The sequence below is a fragment of the Felis catus genome, chromosome B2 (genome assembly GCF_018350175.1).
Source record: "Felis catus isolate Fca126 chromosome B2, F.catus_Fca126_mat1.0, whole genome shotgun sequence".
In the NCBI taxonomy this organism is placed as follows: domain Eukaryota; kingdom Metazoa; phylum Chordata; class Mammalia; order Carnivora; family Felidae; genus Felis; species Felis catus.
The window spans coordinates 63,629,904-63,643,908 of NC_058372.1; the positions used below are offsets into that span (position 1 = coordinate 63,629,904).

The 14,005-nt window shown below is 39.2% G+C and overlaps 1 protein-coding gene across 2 annotated transcripts in view; it reads left to right on the forward strand.

Annotated features, from left to right (window-relative positions):
* The window catches only part of SMAP1 (small ArfGAP 1), a 279,736-nt gene that overhangs the window by 26,201 nt on the left and 239,530 nt on the right, over nucleotides 1-14,005 (forward strand). The window contains exon 2 of one of the 2 annotated variants that reach the window (XM_045057719.1): nucleotides 1,105-1,394. The gene's annotated coding sequence lies outside the window, so the exon portion shown is untranslated. Of the gene's footprint in view, nucleotides 1-1,104; nucleotides 1,395-1,819; nucleotides 1,945-14,005 lie in introns of those variants that run through there. The other variant, XM_045057720.1, reaches the window with a different exon arrangement.

Genomic DNA, 14,005 nt, shown 5'->3' on the forward strand with positions numbered 1-14,005 from the left:
ACTCTCTTAGTCACAAGTGATATTAAACACTTCTCCCTATGTTTATCAGCCTTTTGCATTTCCTCTATTAATTGCTTTTACTTGTCTCTGGTTCATTTTCTTTTGGATATTGGTCTATTATCAATTTGTATGAGACTTTTGCTTTTCAATTCTGCTTGGTTAGGCTGAAATTTTTATTTTTATGGGGTCACTTAAAAATTTTTTTTTTGGTATAATTTGGCTTCTATGACCTTAACTTATTAATATCCCTTAACAAATTCCTTTGGCGGTTCTTGCCCATAATGAAGTTCCAAGTTCTGTGTCCTTCCTGGTCTGGCCTTTGACATCTGTTCAGGCCTGTCTTCCACAGGCCCCTTCCATTCCAGTCAAGACCTACCACTCAAAGCCTCTCAAACAGGCTTTTCAATATCTCCACACCTTGACAGATAAACATGCTTTCTGCCTGAAATGACTTTTCTTTCCTCAAAAACATCTTTTGAGTTATACCTCACCTTCTTGACTATCTTTTCTGCGTTATTTCCACATTCAACTATTACAGACATACTAACTTGTTTTAGAATTAATTTTCAATTCTGTCTCCTCCATTAGTCTGTGGGCTTCCTTACCTATCTTTGTTTAGCTTTGAACCCCAGTTGCAGTACAGTGCTAGGTATTTAATAAACAATAAATGTCGGCTCAGTGTTGAATAATTCATTATTTGTGGTAGGCAGAATTCCATAATGACCTCAAGATTCCCTCCCCGTGGTGTATGTGAACTGTATAATCCCCTCCCCTTCCAGTGCAGGTAGGACCTGTGAATATGATGAGATAGTCATTCTCTTTTTGTTTTTGTTTTGTTTTAGAACGAGAAAGAGAGAGCATGAGCCGGGGAGAGGGGCAGAGGGAGAAAGAATCTCAAGCAGGCTCCAAGCTCAGCACAGAGCCTGACACAGGGCTCAGTCCCAACCATGACCCTTGGATCATGACCTGAGCCAAAATGAAAAGTCAGACACTCAACCAACTGAGCCACTCAGGTGTCCCAAGATAGTCATTCTCTTGGTTAGTTTACATTATAGGACAAAGGTGTTGGAATAGTTGTTCTAGTGGTCGTGTTGCCTTTGTAAGACTCCACTGTAGCCAACTTGAGGAAGATTCTCCTGCTGGCTGTGAAGAAGATGCTCTGTTGTGAAAGTGCCATGAGCTAGAACCTGAAGGCAGCTTCTAGGAGCTGAGAGTGATCCCAGTTGACAGCCAGCAAGAAAACAAGGACCTGAGTTCTGCGACCATAGGCTCTGAATTCTGCCAACCACCTGAATGAGGATGGAAGAGGATTCTGAGACTCCGATAAGATCCCAGCCCCAGCAGACAACTTGATTTCAGTCCAAGAGACCCTGAGGACAGGGCCTAACTGACAGGTAGGTGCCCAGCCTAGTCCAAGGAAGCTGTAGATAAGTTTGTGCTGCTTTAAGTGACTAAATTTGTTGTAATTTCTTATGCACCAGTAGAAAACTGATAGAGCCTTCAAGCTGCTATTACCAGGGCATTGGCCTTGAATTGCAGGAGAAATGACTGAGTGGGCTTTAAGACCTTATAGTTTGGACAACCTGGATCCTTATTTTGATTGTTTGTACACAAAATCCTTCTGAAAGACCTGCCCTGCCAAACTCTCACCATTGCGTCTCTTAAGAGAAACAAAGCCCTATGACCAGCAGGCATTCTTCTCTGTGCCAACCTCCTATTGATCAACAACAAAATTTACTTACTGCTTTTGGGTTCCTTCTTGCCATGCTCTGTCTACATATAATATCATTCCTGTTATTTTGCGGTGAATCTCCCTTCCCTATGGAACCACATATGTGTGAACTACCACCTGCTGTTTTTTGTGACAACTTTTGTATGCTGCATTAAGCCCGCTTGACTGAATCCTCAGTAGCCCACAGCCTCGTCTTGTTCATGGCCCAGAAGGTAGATCTGCTTCTTTCACGGACTCCCCTCTAATAACAGTTAACCTGGCCCAGTATTCTAGATTTGGGCTGGGTGGGTCCCTCAGGTGTGATAAAATGATTAATCTAAGTCATTGAAAGAACATTTAAATACATAATGCTATTTGCTTTAATTTAGAAAATATAATGAGAAGCATTTTTATAACTTTGAATTGCTATAAAAAGTGTCCACAATTCTTTTAGGTATTGATTTATTAAATAAAAATGCACTTATGAAAGATGAAGTTAGGGCAGGCCAAGTTAATGTGCTGCTTGAGGGAAGACAGAAGGGCTGGAAGGGCTGGGAAGGGCCAAGTTGTGAGGAATTTAACCCAGTAACAGACTTGGTCTCAAAATATCTGAGACTGGGCCTGGTCTTAACATCATTTTTATAAGGATATAAGCTGAGCCACAAGGCAATTGCCCTCTGTTTTCTGTAAATGAACCAAGAACTTCAGGCTATGTAAGAGACCTCATTTACCTTTCAGAAACACCAAATTCACTTAAACTACCCATGTTATTTGTGTTTAATTTTTTAAGGAAATCTAAAAATAGTGTACTAGAAATGGGAATCTACAGGGGTGCCTGGGTGGCTCAGTCAATTAACAGATGACTCTTAATATCAGCTCAGGTCATACTGTCATGGTTCATGAGATGGAGTCCCATACAGAGCCTGCTTGGGATTCTCTCTCCCTCTCTCTGCCCCTCCCCCTGCTTAAATAAATAAACATTAAAAAAAGAAAAAAGATAGGAATCTATAAGTACAGCAAGTGCCAAAACAACGAATAAAGTTTCTTTACCATGTTCAGATGCTTTCCAAAATTTTAGAATAATTAAAATGTAAAAGGCAAAAATAGTTTTGGAAGAGAATAATGCTGACATTTTCAGATACCCTGCCAAAGCAAAGCTCCTCTTCTGGCGTGTAGCAGCCTGACTTCAGCGATCACCAGTGGGGGATTGAGCTCCTGCTGACTTCCTGCCAGGCCCCTCCACCCTCACATGCCATCCCCACTGCAGGCAACCGAGCAGGCCTTGTCACCACACCAGGGTCAAGTCACTAAAAAGATGCTTAGGCGAGAAATGTCATAGCTATTTCAGTAATTGAAATATGAAGTATTTCCTGTTTTCCCCTTCACAAGGTGAGTACTAGAGAAATTTTTCAGGACACATGCAGAACCAATTCAAGACCTACATATCATGATTTAATTTAAGCCCCCTTAGAGAACTTGCTTTTCTCCAAACTTTTTCATCCTACACTTAGTAACATTCCTACACTAGAATCACTCCCAAAAGGCTCTCTAAATACATACTTGTCACAGTTAAAGATAATAAGTGCACGTTAACATGTGTATAACTCATTAGAATGTGTTAATTACTTTTGGCATATTCATTGCCACTTGTCATTAAGCAATCTCCTGTGGAAAGATACCAGCTATCATCTTTATTATTGTGGCTTAAGCTTTTATTATGGAAATTTTAAAAATACACAAAAGTAGGAAGAATGATATAATGTGTCCCCCATGTATGTACCCATCACCCAAGTTTAACAATTATTAATATTTATCAACAGTTATTAATTTTGTTTCATTATCCCCTTATCCACACTTTTTCTCTCCTCTGAGATATTTTATGGCAAACAACTTTCGACTAGATGTGTAATATTTTGTAGAGTGAAGTTAAGCAAATTTCAGAGAATAAGTCCCTTACTGGACAGCCTGTCTAGCTGTTGGTGGGTGACATTAGCAGAGGTTGTTAGCAGGAAGGAGGTACTAACTAGTCGAGGAGTGAGGTACTGAAAGGTCAATGAGGTTTTTTAAATGGATATTTTCTGAGAAAGAAACAATTGATCTTGACTGCAAACCAAAAAAAGAAAGAAAGAAAGAAAGAAAGAAAGAAAGAAAGAAAGAAAAGAAAAGGTCTAATTTTAAGGCTTTGTTTCATCTTAAGTATAGGAATATTGTGTCTATATTTTCTTTTATTAGAAAATATTTATTTTAGACTTAAAATACTCATACTTACACTGAGTTTAAACATCCTGTTGTAGGCAGGCTGGCAACCCATTGGTTCTCACTTTCTCAGTTTCACAACCTATTCTTAAAGACCAAGGACAGTGATTTCACAAATTTTAGGAAATATATTAAAAAGTTTCACCATCTTTTACATTCAGGAAAATTATTATTATTGTTTCAGTTCTCTTTGGTTATATAGTATATTTCCATTTCTTTTCCTTTGGAGAAGTGGCAGTTAAACTCTTTGGGACTGTTAACTATTCCTTAAACAAATCTCTATTTCCAAATATTCACCATACAGTCAGTCCTTCAAGTAGTCCCTTGTCTATCTCTAAATGTAAATGCAACCCAAGTGACTAAGTCCTCCTTATACTAGCATGTTTGGGAAAGGGGGGCTATTCCAGGACATTGTGTTCCTAACTGCAGAGGTGACCTCCTTGCCACTTGGCCACTCAGTGCCTGTCTGTGGCTCATAGTCCTGCCCATACCTCCATTACCCATGCTTCCTCTCAGAGGGATGCTGATGTTGCCAGTCATGACATGACGCAGGGTGCAAGGAGAGGGCCATACTTCCCTGTACTTCTGACACAGAGGTACACGCTGTTTCTCACACCATCCTCTCAAGGTTTGAGGGGACTGAGATTGTGTTGCGGGCAGCACAAGACAGGGTACACTAACATGATAAGGTAAGCTATTATGGAAAAATCCACTGGGTTTTTTTTTTTTTGATGTTATTGGTTTCCTTCAATCCTTGTACCCTCAACAGAGAAGTATAAATTCTCTATCCCTTTCATCAATCCAGTAAGAAAAGGCCAGTCTTGTGTTTTAAGGCCCAAGTTCTTTTTACTCTCTGACTCCACAAGGGAATCTATTGTGATTCGGATTCTTTGAGGGAGGCTAAACTGGGCTGCCTCTGAAGGAAGGGGGAGGAGGGCTCAGGCTTTGGCCTAAGGAGGGAGTGTGGCCCATTTGTACCCTACCCCAAGCAGCACCCCTGCTGGAAACACCTTTGAGGGGATGGAGTGGGGATACTTGGGGACCAAATGCCAAGTGCCCCAGCCTGGAGAGCTGTATTCATTTCCTAGGGCTGCCACATCAAAGTATCACAAACTGCCTTGCCTGGCTTAAAACAGCAGGAATTTATGCTCTCACCATTGTGGAGGCCAGAAGTCTAAAAATCAAGGTGTCAGCAGAGTCATGCTCCCTCTGAAACCTGTAGAGGCGAATCCTTCCTTGCCTCTTTCTAGCTTCTGATGGAACGCGGACAGTCCATGGCATTCCTTGGTTTGCAGGCACACAACTGCAATCTCTGCTGTTGTAGTCACATGGCATTCTCATTGTGTGTCTCTGTTTTCACATGACCATCTTCTCATAAGGACAGCAGTCATATTGGAGTAGGGGCTCACCCTACTTCAGTATGACCTCATCTTAACAAATTACATCTGCAATGACCCTCTTTCCAAATAAGGTCATATTTTGAGGTATTGGTCTCAGGACCTCAACATATCTTTTTTGGGGAGAGACACAATTCAACCCATAACAAGAACCATGGTACAAGATACCTGTACCAAGCCTGCTATAGAGGAGGCAGCCACCAGCCCTTGAATAGGCCAAGCAAGCTTGAATAAAGAGTGTTTTCAGCATCGACCAACCAAAGACCAGAGGCCATCCCCACATTTTCTAAGTTGTGTAAGCATTTAGAGACTCTTACACAACCTGAAGAGGGTAAGGAAAACTCCCTCACTCCACCTCCACCATCCCAAATAATATGACTGCTTGTACTCCCTGGGAGGACAGATATACTGATTCTGCACTTGAGTGCATGGAAACATATTCAGATGATTGCACTTGACATCATGGTTCTTAATGCTCCCTGGGCCATCCCTACCTCCAGCCATTTCTCACTGGCTGCTTTTTCTCTCCTAATGCCTCACTCTTTCATTTTCTGTCCACAGTTGCTAGTGTTCTACCTTTAAATACTCTTTTAAATTTTCCATTTGAAACCTTTGTGGACCGTATACACATAAGCAAAAAAACAAAGGTCATTTCCTAGTCAAAAGGAACCATCTACTCCTAGTCGGCAGGCTTAATAATAAAACATTTTGCAGTGACAATTTCTCTTCAATACATCCTATATAAAATTTGTAAAAAGATCTTATTACCCTGGCCGACCCTATAAGCAGCAGGGAAGAGACAGAAAAACATGTTCCTCTCCTCATAGAGTCAGTCCCTAGGTGTTGAGAATATGAGAGGCTGGATTTTTTTCTTCCAGTTATATAAAAATCAAACAAATTTCTGCTCAAGTTCATTTGAGATATCACCACTCTGATTTTTCCTTAGTTTTAAAACTAGAATCTGTCTACAATTTTTTAAGTCCCATAAATAGCAACCTCCTACTCAGAGACAAAATGGAAACCTCTGTACACTGCTCTGTAATCAAAGCATCTTCACACAATTGCACATAGAAGTCCAAGAAATAAGGCAACGACAGGCAAACTATATTTATAAAAGCATTTAAATGTTATGTAAAAGCATTTTAGTTATATTTGATAATACAAGTAATTATCAATAAAATTGCCAAATCACTTTATTTATTGAATACTTTTTAAAAATTCCCCTTTAAAACAATGAAAAGATGGGGCTGTTGGAAACTGCCCTCACCTTCCCTTAATAGAATATCATTAAGACAGTTCTAACAGTCTGAATACAGGATCATTTTACAAAGAAGAATTAAATTTGTTTTTTTAAATACATATATGTAGGGCACCTGGGTGGTTCAGTCGATTGAGCTTCCAACTTTGTCTCAGTTCATGAATTCAAGCCCCACATCCAGCTCTCTGCTGTCCACACAGAGCCTGCTTCAGATCCTCTGTCTCCCTCTCTCTCTCTCTCTCTGCCCCGCTTGTGCTCTCTCTCAAAAAAAATATTTAAAATACATATATGTACATATAATTTTTCTTCATGGCTGTGCATATTTGTGATCCAATGCCTGAATATACCCACAGCCAGTCCAGGGAAAATTACTGCATTTCACTGACTTATTTACCTAAAGCTTTATTAGCCATAACCTATTAAAATGTAAAAGAGGAAAGGGGGGTGGTGGGGACCAGAGAATGCTGCCTGGATTCTATTGTTTAAAAACCGAGAGCAGTGCCTGGAGTGTACTGTTGCAGGGTAGAGCGGGAGTGGGGCAGATGCACTTGAGGAAGGGTGTTGGGATGAGGATAAGATGTTTATCTTAGAATCATGGCTTCTAGACCCTAACCACAGGTCTTAGATCTTGGAAGTACTTAGAGGTATCTAATGTTCAGCCGAGTAAACAGGTGCAGAGACTAATAAGTGACCTAGATGAGCTCACCCTCTCACTAGCTCTAGGGCCAGTACTTAGCTTTCTAGACCTCCAAGTCAGTGCTTGCAACCCTCCCTTCTACCCTCCTCCCATCCCACCCCTCCACTTCATTGCTTCCTTTAAAACTAAATTTAAAATGACTAACTTAGAAAAGGAAGTTTCCAGTTTGAATTCGTTTTGAGGTTTATATGTTAGATCACTAATGTATTTTCCTCTGTATTAAGCCATTTCAAAGTATGACGTATAATGTAGATGAAACTGATAGTCCAGTAAATATCTTTTTAACTTTAGAAACAGTTGCATTTGCAGAGATTCTCAGCAAGCCTGTTTGTCTCTTAACTGCTTCTAGAATTTAAAGGGGCACAGTCAAGAACAGCGTTATATGATTACTTGCCTAAATATGTTATCCTGGCCTCTGGCATCTGGGTAACACTATTAGTATTTCAACTCCCTCTTTGCCCCAGCAGCTATCAGCTTGAATTCATTTCCCCACACAATCCATTACCCTCTGAAAGACATTTAGCAATACATCATACTCTCACACCAAGAAATATGAGCATTGACAGTTTAATAGCCAGTTACAAATCATTTCCATAAAGTTTATGAGTTATTTCTTGGGTTTAAAAGTATTGATACAAACTAAATTACATACTGGTAATTTTTTTTTTTTTTTTTGTGAAACCATCCATTTTCCTTTATTTACTCCCAAGCAAAGCAAAACAAAGCAAAACAAAACAAAACAGCATACCTGTTACATTTTTCTTAAGTCAAACCAGGGTGTTAACAGGGTGAAGAGTCAATATACAAGGTATTCAATGAAAATTAATCGAGGCCACTCTAAAAAATATCACTTGTGCAAACCAAACCCATTTGTCATTCATATTCTTGAGAATAAGTAATGTGAAACTCAATGATCAACTATTTACCACCTGAAATTTTTATAGTGACTAGTGCAGTCATTTTGACTCCTCACTTTCATACTAAGTTTAGAATTATTCAGAACTGGCGGATGATCATGTGGTATGATAATATGGTTGGTTTTTAGAATGGCACATTCATCACCTTCCCCATAATGGCTGCTTTTCCTTGAAACTGTTCTCTCACCTGGGACAAGCCCGTCACCTGTATATAGAGAGCACCCTGATGTCTCCTGTCAACATCAAGGTGGTGATATTAAAGATGGACAAACCTCCCTCCAACTCACTCTCACAAAGGCCCTTGGCCATTGTATCGATTGTCCTTGTGAACCCGACATCATGTCTGTATCATGGGACAACACCCCTTGTACGCTGAGCCCAGGGCCTGGAGCAAAGCCAAAGCCAGACTGGGGTCCCCTTCAGCAGAGGTGTTTGGATGGTGGGAAGCTCCACACCTTCTCACAGAGCCTGTGGCTACCCTTCCACCTTTCCTGGAGCTACCACCAGCTCTAGTTAAATTGATCAGAAGTTAAAACTGGACACCGCCTATGTATTACAAATCCCAGATGTTATCCAGAGCAGAGGAGAATAATTAGGAAATTAAACAGTTTATGAACTAATTGCTTCAGAGGCTCTTGAGAAGTAGCTGTAGCTAAATAAGAACGTGGACAGTGCATGAATTCTCCATTCAGTTCCTGCAAGCCAGGAATTCAGGTTCATCAAGTCCTTTTGGAAGGTAAGATTTCTGGTCAAGGTGGAAAATCTTACTTAAGGAAATGAATAATCCCAATTATAGAAGAATCAAAGAACTTGGAATAAACCAAAGAATTACTGTCTCCAGTCCTCTTATCTCATGGATAAGAAAACTCAAGCTTAGAGCGAGTAAGTGTGGGAAACACAAGATCACATGGTCTCCTACCCTCTCATGTAAGACTAAAGTAACTCAACCAACCAAAGCAGCCTCTCTTGATTCAGCCTCCTTCATCAGGGTACCCATTGCCAAGGGCACCTGAGAGGTGGCAAATAGTTATCCACCAAGAAACTCTCTGGCCCATGTCCCAGGAATCTTTCAGAAATTGTACTGGGTTCTAGTTTACTGACTTTTTCCCTATTATGAAATAGCCCTTTCCATTTCTTTTTTATTTTTTTTTAAATAATTTATTGTCAAGTTAGCTAACATACAGTGTATACAGTGTAGTCTTGGCTTCAGGAGTAGATTCCCATGATTCATCACTTACATACAATACCCATTGCTCATCCCAACAAGTGCCCTGCTCAATTCCCATCACCCACTTTCCCTGCCTCCCCTCCTACCCACCCCCACTCCACTCCCCATCAACCCTCAGTTTGTTTTCTGTATTTAGGAGTCTCTTAGGGTTTGTCTCCCTCTCCTTAACTTATTGTTTCTTCCCTTCCCCTATGGTCTTCTGTTAGGTTTCCCAAATTCCACAGATGAGTAAAAACATATGATATCTGTCTTTCTCTGACTGACTTATTTCACTTAGCATAATACCGTCCAATTCCATCCATGTTGTTGCAAATGGCAAGATTTCATTCTTTTTCATCACTGAGGAGTATTCCATTGTATATATACATACCACATCTTCTTTATCCATTCATCAGTTGATGGACATTTGGTTTCTTTCCATAATTTGGCTATTGTTGATAGCACTGCTATAAACATTGGGGTACATGTGTCCCTAAGAATCAGCACTCCTGTACGCTTTGAATAAATTCCTAGTTGTGAGAAATAGCCATTTTCAAATGAAATATGGATATATATATTTATGTGCCAAACTATACATAGAATGGCTTACTGTTTCTGCACATAGCATTCTGCACAATGCTTTCACTGCCATTCATTAATATGTTTGGTAGGATCATATCAAATTTGAAAAGAAAATTACCAGTCTGAACCAACACCTTGATTAACTCCAAGCAGAATTAAATGTCAATTTGTGAGAGTGCTAACATTATCTTGAAAACAAAATACACTAAAATTATTATAAAAATAAAAATAGACCACTACTTTTACTTGGTTTGTACCCATTTTTGTTCTTAGAATTACAAAAATGAACACATTTGATAATTTCCCCCTAATAGGAGTATGTATATATATGCATATATAATACATTCAAACAGATAAATACACACATTTACACATATACACACATTAGGTAAAGAAAAGTTAGATTTTTTTTAATGTTTATTTTTGAGAGAGAGAGTATGAATGGGGAAGGGGCAGAGAGAGAGGGAGATACAGAATCCAAAGCTGTTTTCAGGCTTTGAGCTGTCAGCACAGAACCTGATGCAGGGCTCGAATTCAAGGACTGCAAGATCATGACCTGAGCCAAAGTTGGACACTCAACCAACTGAGCCACCCAGGCGTCCCCCAGAAAACTTAGATTCTTAAAGCTGAGCAGGGAATTACTCCTAGGAAATAGTACCCCCAACATTCCCACCCCACTCCCATGCATTGACTCCTATATCCATCAGCATACACTGGGATCTGCTGAGGTAATAAATAACCCTTGGGTTGGGGGCCCAAGGGTCTTTTTAAGATACGAACAATCACAAACATTTTTAGCCAGGATTATTATTTCTTTGATAGTATAACTGCCTCAAAAACTTAGTTGGTCCCTTCCCTCTTCCTTTGGTTGGGATAGGGACACTCAGCTGATGTGGTTCAAGTGCTCAGCAGGGTAAAGGAAACTTGGTCATTGTGGTCTGTGTGTTCAGAAGAGGTAGAGCCAAAGATCTTGCCTGAATGTTTGGAAAGCTGATTACATATGGAGGGATTGAGCAGATAAGTAAATATATTGAGGATAATAGGAGCCATGTTTCTTACTGTTAGAGAAAAGAGGTGCATATATGGTACAGGGGAAGACCAGAATAAATGCTAGAGTATCAAACTGGAATTGGAGATAGAGGTATCAGTATGAACATTTGATTTTCAAGGTAGGTGTGTAGATAGTTGATAGGTATTTGTGTACATGTTTTCTTGTGTGTATATATTCATACATATATCACTTAGCTTTTTCTGCTGAGAAGGCCTAGAAGTATTGATATTTCTGCAGAAATGAGCATATGAAACTCCCAGATTTTGGTTTCTCAATACTATTTTCAATTCAAGAAACTAGGGTTGTTAAATAAGTGACAGATAGGGCTGGAGCAAGGAAAGTACAAAATAAGCCTAGAATATCTAGTTTTGTCATAAAGTAAGTATGTGTTCAAAGAATAATAAGCAGAAGGCCATAGGAGCCAGCTTCAAAGATCTCCCACTGGTCAAATATGAAAGATTTTGAGGCTAAATGGTGATCCATTTATACTATGGCAATGTATACTACTGCCTCTAGTAATTTGGAAGGCAAATGATGTGCCTCTAGACTTGCAGTTTTAGGGGAGGGGATGAGTTAATATTTGCTGCATTTCACAAATTATTTCAAGATAGATGAGTTCAGACATAACTTTGTTAGTTTACAGGCAGGAACAAAAGGGAATAGAGAATCTAGAAATTTGGAACTTGCAGCATTGAAAGAGGCACCTGCAGCTTAACTCCAAGTAATAAAAGATGAAAACTAAGAAGTGGCTTGAGTTTGCAGCAAGGATCAAACCAAGAATATGGCTGTCAAATTCATGGTTTGCATCAATGAATGGATGAGGTACCCAGTAAGTCCTTTCAGTTGGAAAGAGAGCTCAGGGAAAACACTAGAGAATGTGTCACTCTAGAATTCTTCAGTCCTTATCAACCACATTGACCTTATTACATTCACCATCTCTCTGTTCTCTCTCACCACAACACACACACACACGCACACGCACGCACACACACACACACACACACACACCGTTACTTTTTCTGTACCCCTTGAGAAAGTAAATGGCAGACATGATGCCTGTTATCCCTAATACTTTGTTAATCTATGTGAATTCCACGGCTAACATCATACTTAATGGTGAAAGGCTGAATGCTTTCCCCCTAAGAACAGGAATAAGACAAGGATGTCTGCTCTTGCCACTTCTATTCAGCATTGCTCTGGAAGTTCCAGACAGAACAACTAAACAGGAAAAAAAAAAAAAAAAGATAAAGTAAAAAAAAAAAAAGTCATCCAAATTGGAAAGTAAGACATAAAATAATCTCTACTTGCTGATAATATGATCATGTACATAGAAAAGATGAAGGGATCTACTAAAAAGATATGAGAATTAATAAATAAGTTTGGCAAAGTTGAAGGATAAAAGATCAATATACAGAAATCAATTGTATTTTTATATATTAGCAATGAAAAAATCAAGATGACAATAAAAAACAACTTAATTTATAATATCATCAAAGAGAATGTGATACTTATGAAGAAATTTCTTAAAGGAGATGAAAACTGTATTCTGAGAACTACAAAACATTGTTGATAGAAATTAAGGAAGACCGAAATAAATGGAAAGACATTCCCTGTTTATGCATTGGAAGACTATGTTGTTAAAGTGGCAATACTCCCCAAATCGATCTATAAATTCAATACAAACTCTTCAAAACATCATCTTCCTTTTCTGAATAAATTGACAAGCTGATTCCAAAATTCCAATGGAAATGCAAGAGACCCAGACAAGCCAAAAAATTAAACAAAACAAACTTGGAGGATTCATGCTTCCCCTCCTGATTTTAAAACTGACTCAAGCTACAGGAATCAAGACTGTGGTAGTGGCATAAGAATAGACATATAGATCAAAGAAATAGCACTGAGAGTCCAAAAAAAAAACCCTTCACATGGTCAATTGATTTTTTGATAATGGTAGCAAGGCAATTCAACGGAGAAAGATAATCTTTTCAACAAATGCTGCTGGGAGAACTGGGTGTTCACATGCAAAGGAATAAAGTTGCACCTGTCCTGGGGCACCTGGGTAGCTCAGTCGGTTGAACGTTGGACTTCACCTCAGGTCCTGATCTGGCAGTTTGTGAGTTTGAGCCCTGTGTCAGGCTCTGTGCTGACAGCTCGGAGTCTGCAGCCTGCTTCAGATTCTGTGTCTCCCTCTCTCTCTTCCCCTCCCCTGCTCATGCTCTGTCTCTCTCTGTCTCTCAAAAATAAATAAATGTTAAAAAAAAAATTTTAAGTTGCGCCTGTCCCTTACACCATAAACAAAAAATTAACTAAAATTGATCATAGACCTAAATGTAAGAGCTAAAACCATAAGTCTCCTAGGAGAGAGCATAGGCATACATTTTCATGACCCAGAGTTAGGCAATGAATGTTTTCTTAGATATGATACCAAAAGCACATGTGATAAAAGAAAAAATAAACTGGTCTTCATCCAAATTAAAAATCCTTGTGTTTCCAAGGACAACACCATGAAAGTGAAAGACATCCCACAGAATGGGAGAAAATATTCACAATTCACATATCTGACAAGAGACTTATGTCTAGAATATATGAAGAACACATACTACTTAATAATAAAAGTGCAAATAGGTGCAAAGGATCTGAATCTATACAAATGATGAATGAGTATGTCAGAAGATGCTCAATGTTATTAGCCATTAAGGAAATGCACATCAAAACCACATGCAATGCTGCTTCACATACAGTCTGATAGCTATAATGAAAAAGAAAAAAGAAAAAAAGAGAAAAGACCATTGCAAGTGTCGGTGAGTATGTAGAGAAATCAGAGCCCTCATTCAGTGCTTTGGGAATAGATAGCCACTTTGAGAGAATGTTTGGCAGTTCCTCAAAATGTTGAACATAAAGGTACCGTATGACTGAGCAATTCCATTCC